Raw genomic sequence first — 16,579 nt, 5'->3', positions numbered from 1 at the left:
CAGTCCTATTGGTTGCCGCTTCTTTCTAGTTTAGACTTTTCACGACTGCTGTAATTTTTTCTGTTATTTAATAATCGAATCAAACCATTCTAGTAACGAGATACAAAGTTAAAAAACCAAAGGTAAATATTGAAACAATATTGTACTAAAATATACTAATAATAATAATAGTTTAGATGGTTTAGTAATTTTAATAAATTTTTGTTTTTATGTACCAAGTCCAAGGCTTAGGTTTGAGCCTCAGGCTGCCAAAGCTATCATGCCACAGAGAATAGCCTGCAAATATGGGTCTTGCACTTCCAAACAAAATTCAACAAACAGGCAAGTAAATGGAGCTCCGGGAGTACATTTCATCAAGTTTCCCTCATCAAAGAAATAAACTGATAAATGTCAACGGTGGGTTAATGCCTGTGGACGAAAGGATTTCACTATGTCTAATGTTTCTCGTGGCACGTACATTTGTTCGAGACATTTTTTGGATTTAAGCGGACCAACTGAGACCCATCCAGATCCCATTCCACTATCTAGTTTCTTGGACCCTAATTTTTCTTTTCAAAATTTAATAAATGAGGTAAGAAAATCTATTGGCTCCAAAATCTTTTTGCATACATAAAATTTATATATCTTAGCAGAAAGAAACAACGCATATGACAGATCAGCTGGAAAAGGATGATCAGAGAAATGTAAAATCAACACATATGACAGACCAGCCAGAAAAGGATGATCAAAGAAATGTAAAAGCAATTAACTTCACAACCAACTTAAAACTAAACTATTAATAATTCATTTGTAGGTACCTGGTGGTAATTCATTTGACAACAAATTAGATTTTAAAGGATTATCACCGCCAAATGGTTGGTCAATGCAAAATTTGGAGAGAGGAGTTGCCTTTACTAAACATAAAAATAGACATATCGTTTTATCATGTGAATTCCTTTTAAGTGAACCCATTCCAACTGAATTGAATAACATTGTAACTAGTTTTGGTGAATTGTATGACAACGAACCAACTCGTAATGAAATAGTTAGGAAGCGTGTTTGTGTTACTATCAACGCATTAGGTAAAAATATACTGCACTCAATAATTGAAAAAGAATTGAAAATTGAAAGAAATACCGACGTATTTAACTTTTTAACAAGGCTAAATAGTTTTAAAATATGCCCCGGCAATGATGACAAAGATCTGGTTACTCTTTATAAAAAGAGATGTCCAAACAAACATAAAACTAATAGTAACTACTGTGATAATTTAAAAACAGTATACAGTAACAGATGTGAATGTTTAATTGACAAATACAAAACACGATGTGTTGCGTGCCAGAACTATCGGTCTAGCTTAAGAACCTTGCGTTTGCGTAGTAAAGCTGTGGCTAAGCTGAAAGCACAGGGTGTAAATACATCCCAAAGAACCAAGAAAAAAATGAAAACCAAGTTGGTCACATCATCGAATTCAAAGAAAGAAGTTTCCAGATTAAAGTTGCTATTTAAGGAAAAAATTAAAAAAGAAAAACCAGGATCTTTTATGTGCATATTCATCAAACAACAATTGAAATCATTGGAAACATCAAAATTTGGAATGAGGTGGGACGGTTTTTTTCTCAAATGGTGTTCTTATATTAAAAATAAGTCCAAATCCTCTTACGACGCATTAAGAAAGTCAGGAATCATTCAACTTCCCTCAACCAGAACCTTATATAATCATGACCATACCACAAAAAATAAATCTGGCTTTAATGAAGACGCATTTAGTGAAATGGTTCGTATAACAAACATTGATAAACTTCCCGAGTACAAGAAATACTTCGCACTATTATTGGATGAAATGTCAATAAAGCCGGATTTAATTTGCCATAAAGACACCGGTTACCTGACTGGGTTTACTGATATCAATGAACATCATAATATGCTTGATGACATGGAGCGGGAAATGAAGGGGACAGCTACACCACCACTCGCAACCCATATTCTACAATTTATGCTTCGTGGCATCACGAGCAATATTAAAATTCCTTTTGCCCATTTCCTGACAAATGGAGCTACAAGCGCCCAACTATACTCGCTCATTTGGGAGGCTATTTCATTATTGGAAAGTAATGGTTTTAGAGTGTTAGCCGTTATTGGAGATGGTGCTGCGACAAATCGCAAGTTTTTCCGTATGTGTGTCAGTGAGGAAGAAAAAAACATTCCGTTCGTTACACAAAATATATATGCAGCTGATGAAGACAGAGATTTGTTCTTTATGTCTGATCCACCACATCTCATAAAAACTGTACGTAATTGTTTCAGTAACTCCGGAGCGCATTCCAGGACTCGTAATATGTGGAGAAATGGGGAGGAGATGACTTGGAAAGTTATTGAACATCTATACTACACACAATTAAGAATGAGAGGGCAATTCAAGAATGTGTCTAGGCTAACTTATGCTCATGTTTTCTTAAATGGATATTCAATGATGAAAGTAAACTTAGCAGTTAAACCATGGCATCTGGAATAGAAGTTCTTTTTGGAGAAAATAAATACCCTGAAACTGTCAAATTCATTCGGATATTTGATAAATTTTTTGATCTATGCAATGTCAAGAATTATTTTGAATCTCTAAGGAAAAGGAAACCCAACAAGAGAGTCTATGAAAATGAAAATGATGAGCGATTGAAGGTAATGAAACCAAATTACAAATATTTCTATGTAGGTTAAATATAATATTAGTATGCATTTTTAGTGGCTGGAAGAAGATTTCCTTAAATATTTAGAGGATTGGGAGGAAGATATTGCAAATCGGCAAGGGGAATATACAAAAAGTGAAAGAAACAAGATGCTTTTGAGTTCTGAAACTATTGAAGGTTTAAAAACGACAGGTATGGCTACAGTCATTTAGTTTTGTATCTAGCAATTTTCCTTCTTAGCTCTGAAATTAGTTATTAATTTGTTCCGTAATTACAGCTTTATCAACAGTCAATATTGTTAAATTCCTTCTCAGAAAAGGAGCAAAATATGTGTTGACTAATCACCTGAATCAAGACCCCCTCGAACAGTATTTTGGTAGGCAGCGATGTGCGGGTGGACGAAACTGTAATCCTTCAGTTACCCTTTTTGAAGCTAATATGGATAAACTAAAAGCGTTATCTGGACTTGTTACAGAAGCATTAAATGGCAACACTACAATTTCTGGCAAGAAAATAAGTTGATTTATTTTTGATTTATTAAATTCAAATTATCACAGTTTTAAAATTGAAAATGTATTAATAATGTTAATTTACTTTTAAACAAATGCATTGCCCAACAAAATTTGTTTATGTGGAATAAAAAACATTTTTTTGCACTAATGGTATAGTTTATCACAACCATTATTCCATGGTAGTGTAATATTTCACATTATAGCTACTCTTAATATATTTAACAAGTTAGGAACTAAATACTCTTTAATACATTAATTGGGGCCCCATCCGCAACTTCCGTAGGAAGAAATTGACAAAAAAGTTGGAGATCGGGATCCCCTTTTAGGAACTTATAATCAGAATTTTCTTCTAGGTGGAACAGATTTGGGCATGAGATTACGGTTTCATCTTTAGAAACATGAATTGTTGGAGGGATTACCATTTGACAGTTTAAATTTCCTGGAGGTATAAATTGCTCAAAAAGGTCTCGATCAGGGTCCTTATTTAAGAAGTTGTAGTCGGAATGATTTTCGCTGTGCAATGTACTCTGGCGTGACATATCTTCAGGTAGATGAATTGTAGGAGGAAATTTCTTGGGGCCCTGGGATTGTGAAATACTTCTTAAAGGTAAAAATTGGCTAAAACAGCTTTTACCTGTAGATTTATTTTTGTTTTCTTTTTTTGGAGAAGATTTTCGAGTTTTCCCAGGGCTTTTTTTATTTGGCGAGATTCGTTTCTCATTTTCTTGGACTTTTTCCTTTAGACTCTTTCGTAAGGCTTTTTTAGCTTTGAGGGCTTCTTTAGTTTCATACTGGAACTGCTCCAATATATCTCTGACTAGGCATTTCCCCCTGACATTTAAAAAAACATCCAGAAGTTTTAACAGCCACCTTTTACTATCTGCTTTTCCATACATAGTGGTCCATCTTTTCATTATATTGTCATTTTGGACCACATGTTTAATGGTCTTAATTTTTAAGTTTGTGTGTCGTATTTTTTTTATATCAGTCACATAAATTAAATCTGCAATAGATTTTACCATTTTGACGATTCCAAAAAATTGGTCTGTAACAGAAACTAGACCACCTCTTGATATTTTGGCAGTCCAACCATCTGCTGGGTCATTGGCAACAATCTCTTGGAAGTTCTGATCACTTGACATCTTCCCTTTAACGATGGCTTTTTCCAGTTCAGGTGGGCATTGTCTTTTAACTAACGAAAAAGCTGTGAAGCCAGCTACATATTTAGTGACTGGCAGGTTTTCCTGAGCGCTAGTGTTGGTTATAACTGACAGTGGTCTATGACTGACTCTTTCAAGAAGCTCTAATTTCTTTTGAACTCTTTCAGTTTGGGAGTTTTCTCTTTGAAGAGAACTGTCAACCCCTATTTCTAATTTAACCATTAATTCATGGAAAAGCAAATCTAGGATATGACTAATAATTTTTTTTTGAATTGTCTCCAAAATGTTTTTAAAGATTGGGTATATTCGTTGTAACAGATGTAGAAAACCTAGATTTTTCCTTTCATTTTTGATTATTTGATGCGTTTCTTTTAAAAAAGCATCCCTTGTGGTGTCTTTTAATTTTAAATATTGCACTTTACTCAGAAGATAAGACAGAAGAGCTTCTTTATCTCCATCATTCAAGCTTGTTAAAAATGTTACAACAGGCTCAACAGCATCTTTATCTAACCTGAATTCAAATTTCTTGCTACCCAGCTTCTTGAAAGTCAGAATTAAACAATGGTTTACAGCAGCTAAATAATTGATAATATAAGTTAAAACAATATTAACAGTAAATTGTTAATAAATTTGAAAATTAAGAAATTTACCTTTCAAGGGAGTAGCCATTTCCAAGTTTAAATTTTTCGCCAACGGCTCACGATTTTGACACGCCCATGAGGGAGGGAATTATACCGGAAACCGACCTGGCCCGAATTTTTGATCACGTGATTTTTGGAGCTACATTTTCCTCCCCACCTGCCACTCCCTATATGAATTCTCTCTGATGGAACAACTCTGTTCCAGCAGCGTTGCCAGATAGCCAAAATCAAATTAGAGACACAAGGACTAAAACTTATAAATTTCCATTCCAAATTATTGAACAAATTGTATTTGATTGTAATTTCAATTTTGCATAGGATATCCCACTGATGTTTGATGGAAATTCAGTTTTAAATAAACCCATTGACGTATGTTAAAAAAACTTTTGAAATAAAAAATTTAAATTATAGGATGTCTCGTAACTTTGTTCTCCTGACTTCTAACTGCTAGGGACTACGGGGTCCCCAAAGTAAAATCAAAATCACGCTACTTGTTTATTTCCGCATTGACTTTTTTGAGTCGCAACCCGACTCTTCCCCGACTGTCGGGTAATAGTCGAACTTCGACTGCACGCCATTTTAAGGTCTTCCACCGACTCAATGCCGACTTCGACTCCTACCCGACTGTTTCGACTGATAACCGACTAAAATACGGAAACACAATGCTACTGGGGTTATGTTTATACGTTATATTAAATTAATCAGTTCCTGACGTTTATGGCTTCTAACATTTATATGTAAAGTAAGATTTGTTATCGAGTCGCTTTTTTAACATATTAGCTTAACAATGTACTGGCGATACTCAATTTGAAATTAGTTTTAACCCAATAGGCGCCTAAATAAATCATCCTCCAATGAAATCGCCCAAAAGTAATATTGTTTATATAGTGCTTGTTGAAATAATGGAAACTTTTCACCTGTAAACAGAAAGTCGTGTTTTTGCAAAGCTTTAATATGTCAAAAACGCTACCTGGTTAAAAGGGAACGCTTGTTGCTGCCGTAAAGGTGAAAAAGTTCCATTATTTTAACAAGCACTATATAAACAGTGACTTGCAGGTCCTGGCTCTCGGAAATATTACTTTTGGGCGATTTCATTGGAGGATGATTTATTGAAACGTATATTTCCGTAAAATAATTTACACGGCTGTAACGTTTAACTATTGGACGAAAATTAGTTTACACTTTTCCTATTCAAATCGACCCTAAAGAACATGAAAATCGAGTTAAAAACTAGCATAACCGAGTGCTTCAGCTTTTGAACATCTTTCGTTTTCTCGATTTTAGGCGATAATAAGTCAAACAATAGATCTTACCCCAAGTGAAAATATGTTGATCGCGTTCTAGCTCTTATACAAAATAAATTACCGTTACTCTTATTTCAAAATTATCACGCGATAAAATTTTTAGAACCGAACTACTTTTTCTGTTGGACATACCGTGAAATCGTCATTCTTAAGAGACACGTGGGGTAGTCTCGGAAGTGTGCTACACTTTCTAACTGTTAGTTTAATTTTTAAATTTATTTGCTTGGGGTCGAGCGCGTACGCAGGACCCCGCTACCATAAATTATACGCCCTATCCAATGCAATTTGCAGAAGAAAGTTGGAGTCAAACCCATCGCGGTGCAATGACAGGTTCTCGTCCAAGCTCGCCCCCTCACAGATCAGGGCCGCAGCGACGCAAAGTAAGTATATAAGTTCGGAATTTATTGAAACGTATATATTGAGAAAAGTAAACGCCGATGCTCTGTGTGACGTCTCCTTTTCTGGATTTACTGTACGTTGCATTAATATTTCTAACTAGCAAACGTCTTCGATGAAGACAATAGTGAAAAATAAAGGCTACATTTAAAAAAATGATGAACAATATCAAGAACAAATTAAAGTTTATAACCGTAGGTTAATTTGGTTATTCTCATTTCAACCCCTAATCTCCGTATCATCATTTCAAGAAATGGCAAGGACCGGGCGAATACTACGCGTAATGGGAAGAATAAGTTATGGCGGACGAGAGGTGGAAAGCAGTGCTATGTAGGAATGCGTAAAAGGCATCTAACTTGGAATCAGAAAAAATTCCAAATAAATGTTCAACCGGCAGTTATTTAATGCTATCTCATTGATTGTATGAAAATTCCATTTAGAAATTCGTTCATATTTAAAAAATACCTAACAAAATAATCGACCTTCTGGTTATTTGGAAAATACAAATTAAAACAGGAATTGGTATTTTATTTCTATAACTTTCTTGCCATATTAATAACATGGTTTGTTCGGAATCGTCGTGCACACATTTCGGCGTGAGACAAAGCTTCAACGCCTCTAAGCGGAAAACGTTTGAACTAATTTGTGTAATTTCTAAATAAGCGCTGTTAAGGCTAAAACTCCAGGAATTTCGTTGCAAAGGAATTATTCCATTCGAGATTGCTACTCGTTTCGAAGGACATTATTTTTGTGATGTTGAAACGAGAGATATTGAAAGGAGGGAAGCCAGATGGGAACACGTCCTTAATCTTTCCCAACTCATCTTCCACGTCAAATTAAATATTCATGCAACCACGACTTAAACGATTATAACAAAATATTTCACACGTAATCGATGAAAACAAATATTGTAAAGTAAGAAAATTTCAGATCCTTTACAAAATTTACCATTTTTTAGAGGCACCATCAAACAGATATTAACCATTAGAAAGGTTTTAGTCAAAGCATCTGTAGTGTATGGTTGACTACAACTTCTACAAAATATATTTAAATACGCAAAGAAATATTTTAACGGAGTATTTAATATAGTCAGAAAAGTATTGAAATCTCAAAATATACCTTGTTTGTTGTATCTGTTTATATTTTGTTTTGAAATATAAAATATAAAATTTCTAAATGAATAAAAATTTCCAAACCATCAAAACATGAGCCAGAACTCCCATTAAATATTTTAGCAGACATTATTTTTGTTCCGTCGAGGTAGATGATCGAAACGGCGAATGAAAGCTTGTGATAATGTGCACGATAGGCAGACGAACAATAGAAGGACATTTTATCATTATTGTGCAAAACATTCCCTTCGAATTAATCCATACATTGTAAAAAGGCACTCTTGTCGTCAATCATGCGTGGCGCCGTTAGTGCAAAGTAGAATTTGTAGCCCCTAAACAAATTCAGATACTTTTCAACTCTATTGACGCCAATGTGGTTATGAACATTAAATACCAGGGCGCATTTGGCCATTGCCTTAATACGGAACTGATAGACCCCGGAAAGTCCACTAGCGTCGCCTAGCGCAATCTTTAACAGAGTCGCGGGGAAAATATTTCTCAGGAAAAACTAAGCAGTTGAAAAACACCAACCTATGCATAGGTTTAATTTCGTTTGATTCGCGGTCGTAAAACTGTCTAATTGGAAACTACGTCCTGTAGCGCAATATCAGAACTCAGAGCTCAGAAACACAGAAGGTTCGATTTGATCTGACTTCATTTATACTGCAATTAATATAAAACCAGAAGGGTAACAAGACGATACTTTTCAGAAAACCAGAAGAATAAAATATATCTCATACTAAAGAAGTATTAATCTACCTATCTTGTTAATGCTTTTCGTTTGAAACTTGTTCCTACGCATGCTCCAAATGATTTACTAAAAATGTTTGGGAAAAAAAATTGTGAAAGACCTTTAATTTTCTAATACCATTTCATCTTAAAAATATGCTTTATGAATAAGTAAATATCCCTACGCGGAGTAATTTGTATACTAAACATCTTTAGGTGAAGTAATAGAGCCGGTAAATGTTTTTCACATCCTGGATTTGGCGTTCAATTCGTCTCCAACGGAATCCTCGTCGAGCCTTTTTCAAGGCTATTAGTAGATAAACAAGTTCGCCAAGAAGGCGATAGAAGGCGTTAATATTTATTCGTGCCTGTATTCCATTTAAGCAGGTAGCATAAAATCATGAATCTAAAACTATAAGTCTTAAAGTTCGTCCTTTTATTTATTTATTTGTATGTCATGTTCCTAAAAACTCGAGAACGGTTAGCTCTAGAGCTTTGAAATTTTAACTCAATGTTCCGGGCCTGATTTACAAATATCTGACATGGTTAGTAACCTAATTCAATTTTATTTTTATTTTACTCGACATTGGACGCAATTAATGACATTGTGCATAACTGGAGCATATGGTCTGATGAATCTGCGCTAATGAATGTTTCGACAAAAGAATTAAAGGTGGAGCCAAAATCGCTAAGTTGACATTTTGTTTTCTTTAGTAGGAACATTCCTAAGCCCTTCGAACGGTAACCCTTCTAGCCCAAAATAACCTTGTAACTAACTACATATAATATAATTCAATATATATTCTTTCATCGCCACGCCATTAAGCGCAAGTTTTTAGAACTAATTCACTTAATTGCTTGTTCGGGGCATTCAGCCAGAATTTTGGTAAAGTTTCGCAAATTTTTTTATCAAATTTGTCATGACGAGTTTGATTAATGTACTTCATGTTTAAGTATTTCATATAGTCTTTGGCTATGGGCAAAAAAGAAATGGGATTTAGAGGTTTCAGGATTGACGACTAGAATGGGAATTTCCAGGCTTCACGGTGTTTAAGCAGAGATGTCAAGCACTTTGACGTTCTCGATACAGCTTTTCTTAACCGCTCTCTCTCTCTCTCTCTAGTACATCCAACTTTGAAGCCTACGAAAGAAAGTGTCCCCAAAAATGTCCCGCTCTCGACGTGCCATCTGCACTCCGAACCACCCGTGGCATATGTACCGCATCTCTAACCCCCCCCCCCCTTCAAATGACCCTTTGTGCTGGGTAGGACGCGAATCAGGTGACTATTTTAGTCTTTCCGCGGACCGTGGGCCTTGCCCGAAAATGGGCTCCATCTCGATCCTAACTTTTATAATTTCGCCTCAGAAAGCTAAAAGTGTAGACAATGTCGGATTTTAATTTCGCCAGAGACAGCGGCGATTCGGACTTTGATGACGAACCACCACGTGTCGGCAAAGACCGGAAACGGATAGCCCCCAAGCGCTGCTCAACCAAGGCTACCCGTAGCAGTGACAAGACGCCGGGACTCTGATTTCGCGGCGCCGAATGTAGCTACGCGACGGACCACAAGAACAGTATGGACCGGCACTCGGACGTACGACCGTTTCCTTGCGACAAATGCAAATACGCCGCCAAAAACGCAAACAAACAAACGTTAAATTAAAAAAATAAAGTAGGGTCTTCAATGGATCTAAGCCCACTACAACGGGTTTTTTAACAGGGCAATATATTTGAACAAATTGATTGGGCATGCTCATCATGCCACCTGGGAGTATGAACTTCCATACTTACGAGAAATCAAGAAATTCTAGCTCGAAAAAATCCTATCATAAGTAACGCTCTGCGGCCAGGAGGAAGTGCCTTTTTAGAACCGACGGATTTAGACGCAAAAATTGGAATTGAGTTCAGAGAAAAGGCTAAGAAATGTAGGGTCATGTTTCACGAATGATAACGCAATAAACAGATTGATTAATAATTTGAAAACACCTCAAATGAAATGTACCACTTCTTAAAATTGTGGGATTTAGAGAATAATCGTCATATTCTTCTAAATCCACATCATAGAAAGTACAAGAGGAATAGAAAGAGTCGATGAAAAGTGTTACAGGCAAAAGGTTCTCCGTTCATTTCCGCTTGAATCTAATTGGCCGTCATATCCAAACCTTTTTTTTTGATTGGACCAGAGATAACCGGAAATGAAGGGAGAACCTTTTGCCCGTGTCATCTTAATAAAGCTAGTACAAAGGCAGGGCCTTCAATTCCTGGGGTAGTTTCTATGTCCACATGGATTTTGTAAACTATTTATTTTAATCCCCTAATCAGCTTCATTTTGTATTTAGATAGTTGGGGTCGAGCGCGTACGCAGGACCCCGCTGCCAAAAATACCACGCCCCATCCAATGCAATTTGCAATAGAAAGTTGGAGTCAAACCCATCTCGGTACAATGATGAATTCTCGTCCAAGCCCGCCTCCTCATAGATCGAAGCTGCAGCGACGACAGGTAAGTATGATTTATATAATTTAATTGAGACACTTATAATGAGATAATTAAACTCGGCTGCCCAATGCGACCATTCTGTTTCGCGATATTTTATATGTTAAAGCCTTATTTCGAAATATCAGATGCCCTTACTGTATAGCGTAGTACCTAATAAAGGACCCCTTAATAAAATATACTTTGGCTCAGACGAAATTTGCGTTTCCACTAAAGCTTTTTAATATGCGAATCATCGGTCCCAAAGGATTTGGCAAGAGCCAAGTATAAATAAAGGAGAAAATTTCTTATCACCCACGTGACCTTATGGATAAGGCGTCTGATTTCGAATCCGAAGATTGCAATCAAGTTTCAACCGTCCAGTTTGTAACACAATATCGGCTTCGCCAAGCTATGGGGAAAATTACAAAGACTTTCAGCTGATGTATGGAAAATTAACATGGGGGTAAACGCTATCGGGAAATGACTGGTTAGCTGCGCTCCTATATTTTAAAAGTGATTGCTTTGTTAAACTTAAAATTTTACAGGAAGATTCTGTAGTTAGTTATATAATTTGATATTTATATGTTTTTGACATCGCATCGCATTATATTATATTACATTATATAATAAGCTGGAAATAACATTAGTGGGATCCTGCCTACGTGCCTAACCCGATATAAAAAAATAAGCCTAAAAACCAAAATTAACATGGGGGTAAACAATATCGGAAAGATATTTTACAGGAAGATTCTGTAGTTAGTTTTATAATTTGATATTTATATGTTTTTTTACATCACATCGCATTATATTATATTACATTATATAATATAATTTAATATAATATAATAAGCTGGAAATAACATTAGTGGGATCCTGCCTACGTGCTTAACCCATATAAATAAGCCTAAAAACCAAGTATTAATATGAATAACCATCGTAACACTATCTAATTAGGTGAAGCTGCTTTTACGAGATTGCATAATGGTCTTGAGGAAGTCCAATATTTCGTAAACGCATAATGGCACTGGGTTGAAGAATTGTCAAAGGACCCGGTAAATTATTGTGACAAACTTTAAATGACATTTTTAAAAAGAACTAATAATTATTGTAAATTGACAATTTTACAAATCACATTGATAAAGAAATGAGCAGTTGGTAATAAAAATTATTAGTTATTAATCATAATGAATAACATATAGTTGATAGAAAAATATATATGGAAATTTTATGAGTTAAAATTGTGGTAGCGTCGCCGAGTGGTCTAAGGCGCTGGTCTAAGGCACCAGTCTCTGCGGAGGCGTGGATTCGAATCCCACCGCTGCCAATGAAATATTTTGTTGTTGAAAACAATTTAAGTAGGATAGTACCCCGCACGAACCATCTTCCGTTTTCTTATCTCCGACACCCTTTCCTCGGTGGGGGGTTAAGCTTCTGTAGTCGTACCATTCACTGTGTGAACTGAAAATCCTCCTAACATATTAAAATTTCAAGTTGCCATCTATTGCTATTTATTCTTTTTGCTCTTTAGCTTGGAACATATACTACCAGGTGTCAACGGCATATACATCGATATACTGTATATAGAAAAACTATTTAAAACGATGTCTTATCAAAGCATGGCTTTTAGGTTGTTTTGTATCGATAGAGCTAAAGTTGTTATGTGTAGGAATCTTAAAGATTTGCGTTGAAAAAGGCTGATTAAATGCGTTTGGCACATATTTTAGAGCGAATCTTCAAGATCAGTTTAAAACCTTTCCACATCCCTACCACGATCTGTTTTCTAGAATAATAGGTTGAAAGTCTGGATGTATCAACATTATTCATAAAGTTTAATTATCATTATTGTTATATATGGCCATAGACATCGGTCCCAGAAATAGGGTCTTTGTCAGTTGGAAGACTGAATGTATGGTTGACTATATTACTAAATAATTAAAGATATAAAATTGGATTAAAAGTAATATTTGCACCTTTAAGGTTTTATCTGGTAAGAGCTCTAAACAGTTTTTTCAGTTCTTGTTATAATATCAAGAATGTATTTATTTATACTCAGGGAGAATGAATATGTCGAGATTATTTTTAGCGTTTCTCCAATTCCACCCGTTGGGTCCCCGGTATGCTCCTCCGCTTTAATAAAATCAAATAATACTGCAATCTCATTGTTTCTTAAAAATTACGTTTTTCGACGCGTTTAACGCCGCTGCGAGGACGCAAAAAATAAGACCGCCCCTTCCCCCCCCTCTTAGCGTGACGGGGTTAGGGCCTCAACGTGTCCGTCGATAGTCTCGACATATTCATTCTCCCTGAGTATAAATAAATACATTATTGATAATATATAACCATTTATTAAAACTCGAAAATTAAGTTTCTCTTCACTCAAACATAGTTGTCAATCTTAACATGTGACTTTAATACAAAGGATTATTTATGGATCACCCAACAACAAACTAACACTTACTTACGTTCTTTATGAAGGACCCCCAAAACGAACTTCCTGTAGCGCATGCGCAGCGTTGCGCACCATTCAAAACTTGAGATAAAATGAAGGCCTCTAAACCGTAATTTCGTGGCTTCAAAAACTTATATTTTCTCGGCGTTATTGATTAAATTATAAATCGTGAAAAGACGGGCCTATGAAGTGAAACACGCTGATTTTTAATTCGTTTACAGAATTAACAAGACGTACGACGGTCAGAATACACACAATCTTTCTAATGTGTTAAGTTTGTTTGAGCTATTCACAGCAACCAGCAACGCCGGTATCACAACCAAAATATATCTACGGTCACACATATATACATATTTACACTTATTTGTTACTTCTAGTCATACTTTGAAAGCATCGAAGATTCTTTCGATCAGTGTCACTCTTATTTTTTACTTCTGATCACACTTATTTGTTACTACTAGTCAGCCGTTGAGTGTCACACTTATTTCTTCGGATTATACGACAAAGACTAGTTCAATTAGTTTCATACTTATTTGTTACTTCTGGCCATACATTGAAAGCGTGACCCACTCTGAACGGCCTTGAAAAACGCTAGAGGGAAACGGGCGCGTAGACCTCTATAAACACGCGGATTTACAATGTTGGAAATTGCTGGGCTCCGTATACGCTGCTCAAAAAACCTTACGTAAAATTAAGGAACATATTTGCAACTCTAGGTCATATGTAAACCACAGCTATTCAAAAATTTAACTTTCATGAAAATCGAACTTAAATTAAGGAACGTTATGCCGACTTTCAGGCTTATTTGTTACTTTTGGTCATATTAGAAAGGCCTCCGATAAGTGGCACACTTATTTGCTACTTCAGGTCATACGCGGTAAGCATCGCATATTACTCCGATAAGTGTTAACCTTATTTGTTACTTCAGGTCATACGTTGTGAGAACGGCCTCCGATAAGTGTCACACTTATTTGTTACTTCAGGTCACACGTTGTAAGCATCGCGTATTACTCCGATAAGTGTCACACTTATTTGTTACTTCAGGTCACACGTTGTAAGCATCGCACATTACTCCGATAAGTGTCACACTTATTTGTTACTTCAGGTCATACGTTGTAAGCATCGCGTAATACTCCGATAAGTGTCACACTTATTTGTTACTTTTGGTCATATTAGAACGGCCTCCGATAAGTGTCACACTTATTTGTTACTCTGGGTCATATTAGAACGGCCTTGGAAAATTCCAGAGAGAAATTCGCGTAAAGTCTCTATAACCACGCGTATTTCCAATGTTGGAGTTGATGGGGGTACTTAAACGCTGTCCAAAAAACCTTACTAAGAATTAAAATTAAGCAACGAAATTGCAATTCTAGGTTATATGGAAACCACAGCTATTCAAAAATATAACTTTCATGAAAGTCGGACTTAAATTAAGGAACGTTATGTAACCCCGAAAACTATACTTAAATTTAATATTTACTGATTTAACCGAAGTTGTAGTTCAACTTAATCCTAACCTATCCAATAATATTTTTTTTAATGTTACCGGACTTAATTTTTAACAAAATATCAACCACACAAAGCCAAACTACCGAAAACGGTAAATTGGGCAAATGGCCAACTTCTTGGGCTTCGATTTCAAAAATTTAGAATGGCTATCAATGGCAATCCATTTACATTCGAACGAGATATCATTGACTCTTCTAGCCTTAGCCGTTGAAGAGGTATGCGTGACACGGCGCCATCGGCATCAGCGGCATCGGCGGCAACGGCTACACTGTACGTGAGACTAATACACACAAATCCTTAGGATTGTGTGTAAAAAACGACCAGTGGTTGAGGTTACAGCGCGACCCAAAAAAGGCCTAAAAGTCTCTCAAGCTAAGTTGACGTCTTGCACGACAAAACCGGTAAATTGCAGATATACGCGCAGAAGAGGTGGAAATGGGGAAAAAAAACCATATAAGGCCCAAGTCATAAAGCGACTGTTGATGCCTTTAAATGAGGTGGCCAGGTTGCAATGCATAGGGGGGTGTTGGCGAACCCTTCATGGCACCCGAGCCAACAGCTCTTTACACTATTACCATGAAATTCTACAGTTGTTAAATTAAATTAAATTATGTTAATCATACTTACCTGGCGTCGCTGCAGCCTTGATCAATGAGGAGGCGGGCTTGGACGAGAATCCATCATTGCACCGCGATGGATTTGACTCCAACTTTCTATTGCAAATTGCATTGGATGGGGCGTGTAATTTTTGGCAGTGGGGTCCTGCGTACGCGCTCGACCCCAACTATCTTAATACAAAATGACACTTATTAGGGGATTAATATAATTTATCAGGTAGAAAAATCCATGTGGGCATAGAAACTACCACAGGAATAGAAGGCCCTGCGTTTGTACGTGCTTTACTAAGATGACACGGGCTAAAGGTTCTCCCTTCATTTCCGGTTATCTCTGGTCCAATCATTGCACCGCGATGGATTTGACTCCAACTTTCTATTGCAAATTGCATTGGATGGGGCGTGTAATTTCTGCCAGTGGGGTCCTGCGTACGCGCTCGACCCCAACTATCTTAATACAAAATGACACTTATTAGGGGATTAATATAATTTATCAGGTAGAAAAATCCATGTGGGCATAGAAACTACCACAGGAATAGAAGGCCCTGCCTTTGTACGTGCTTTACTAAGATGACACGGGCTAAAGGTTCTCCCTTCATTTCCGGTTATCTCTGGTCCAATCATTGCACCGCGATGGATTTGACTCCAACTTTCTATTGCAAATTGCATTGGATGGGGCGTGTAATTTCTGGCAGTGGGGTCCTGCGTACGCGCTCGACCCCAACTATCTTAATACAAAATGACACTTATTAGGGGATTAATATAATTTATCAGGTAGAAAAATCCATGTGGGCATAGAAACTACCACAGGAATAGAAGGCCCTGCCTTTGTACGTGCTTTACTAAGATGACACGGGCTAAAGGTTCTCCCTTCATTTCCGGTTATCTCTGGTCCAATCAAAAAGAAGCTTTGGAAATGACGGCCAATTAGATTCAAGCGGAAATTCCTCTTGTAGTTTCTATGATGTGGATTTAGAAGAATATGACGATTCGTCTCTAAATCCCACATTTTT

At 36.5% G+C, this 16,579-nt stretch overlaps 4 non-coding genes across 4 annotated transcripts; 2 read left to right on the top strand and 2 right to left on the bottom strand.

Annotated features, from left to right (window-relative positions):
- Positions 1-6,504: 6,504 nt before the first annotated feature.
- LOC149957736 (U1 spliceosomal RNA) lies at positions 6,505-6,668 on the bottom strand. Its single transcript, XR_016479505.1, has one exon. It is a non-coding gene; the product is annotated as a U1 spliceosomal RNA (small nuclear RNA).
- Positions 6,669-10,862: 4,194 nt separating this feature from the next.
- LOC149957735 (U1 spliceosomal RNA) lies at positions 10,863-11,026 on the bottom strand. The gene has a single exon (XR_016479627.1). It is a non-coding gene; the product is annotated as a U1 spliceosomal RNA (small nuclear RNA).
- Positions 11,027-12,236: 1,210 nt separating this feature from the next.
- On the top strand, positions 12,237-12,318 carry TRNAL-AAG (transfer RNA leucine (anticodon AAG)). The gene has a single exon. It is a non-coding gene; the product is annotated as a tRNA-Leu (tRNA).
- Positions 12,319-15,571: 3,253 nt separating this feature from the next.
- On the top strand, positions 15,572-15,735 carry LOC149957733 (U1 spliceosomal RNA). The gene has a single exon (XR_016478802.1). It is a non-coding gene; the product is annotated as a U1 spliceosomal RNA (small nuclear RNA).
- The last annotated feature ends 844 nt before the right edge of the window (positions 15,736-16,579 follow it).

Source organism: Leiobunum rupestre, chromosome 2 (genome assembly GCF_980474605.1).
Source record: "Leiobunum rupestre chromosome 2, qqLeiRupe1.1.hap1, whole genome shotgun sequence".
Taxonomy (NCBI): domain Eukaryota; kingdom Metazoa; phylum Arthropoda; class Arachnida; order Opiliones; family Sclerosomatidae; genus Leiobunum; species Leiobunum rupestre.
This window is presented reverse-complemented; position numbering and strand designations above follow the sequence as displayed.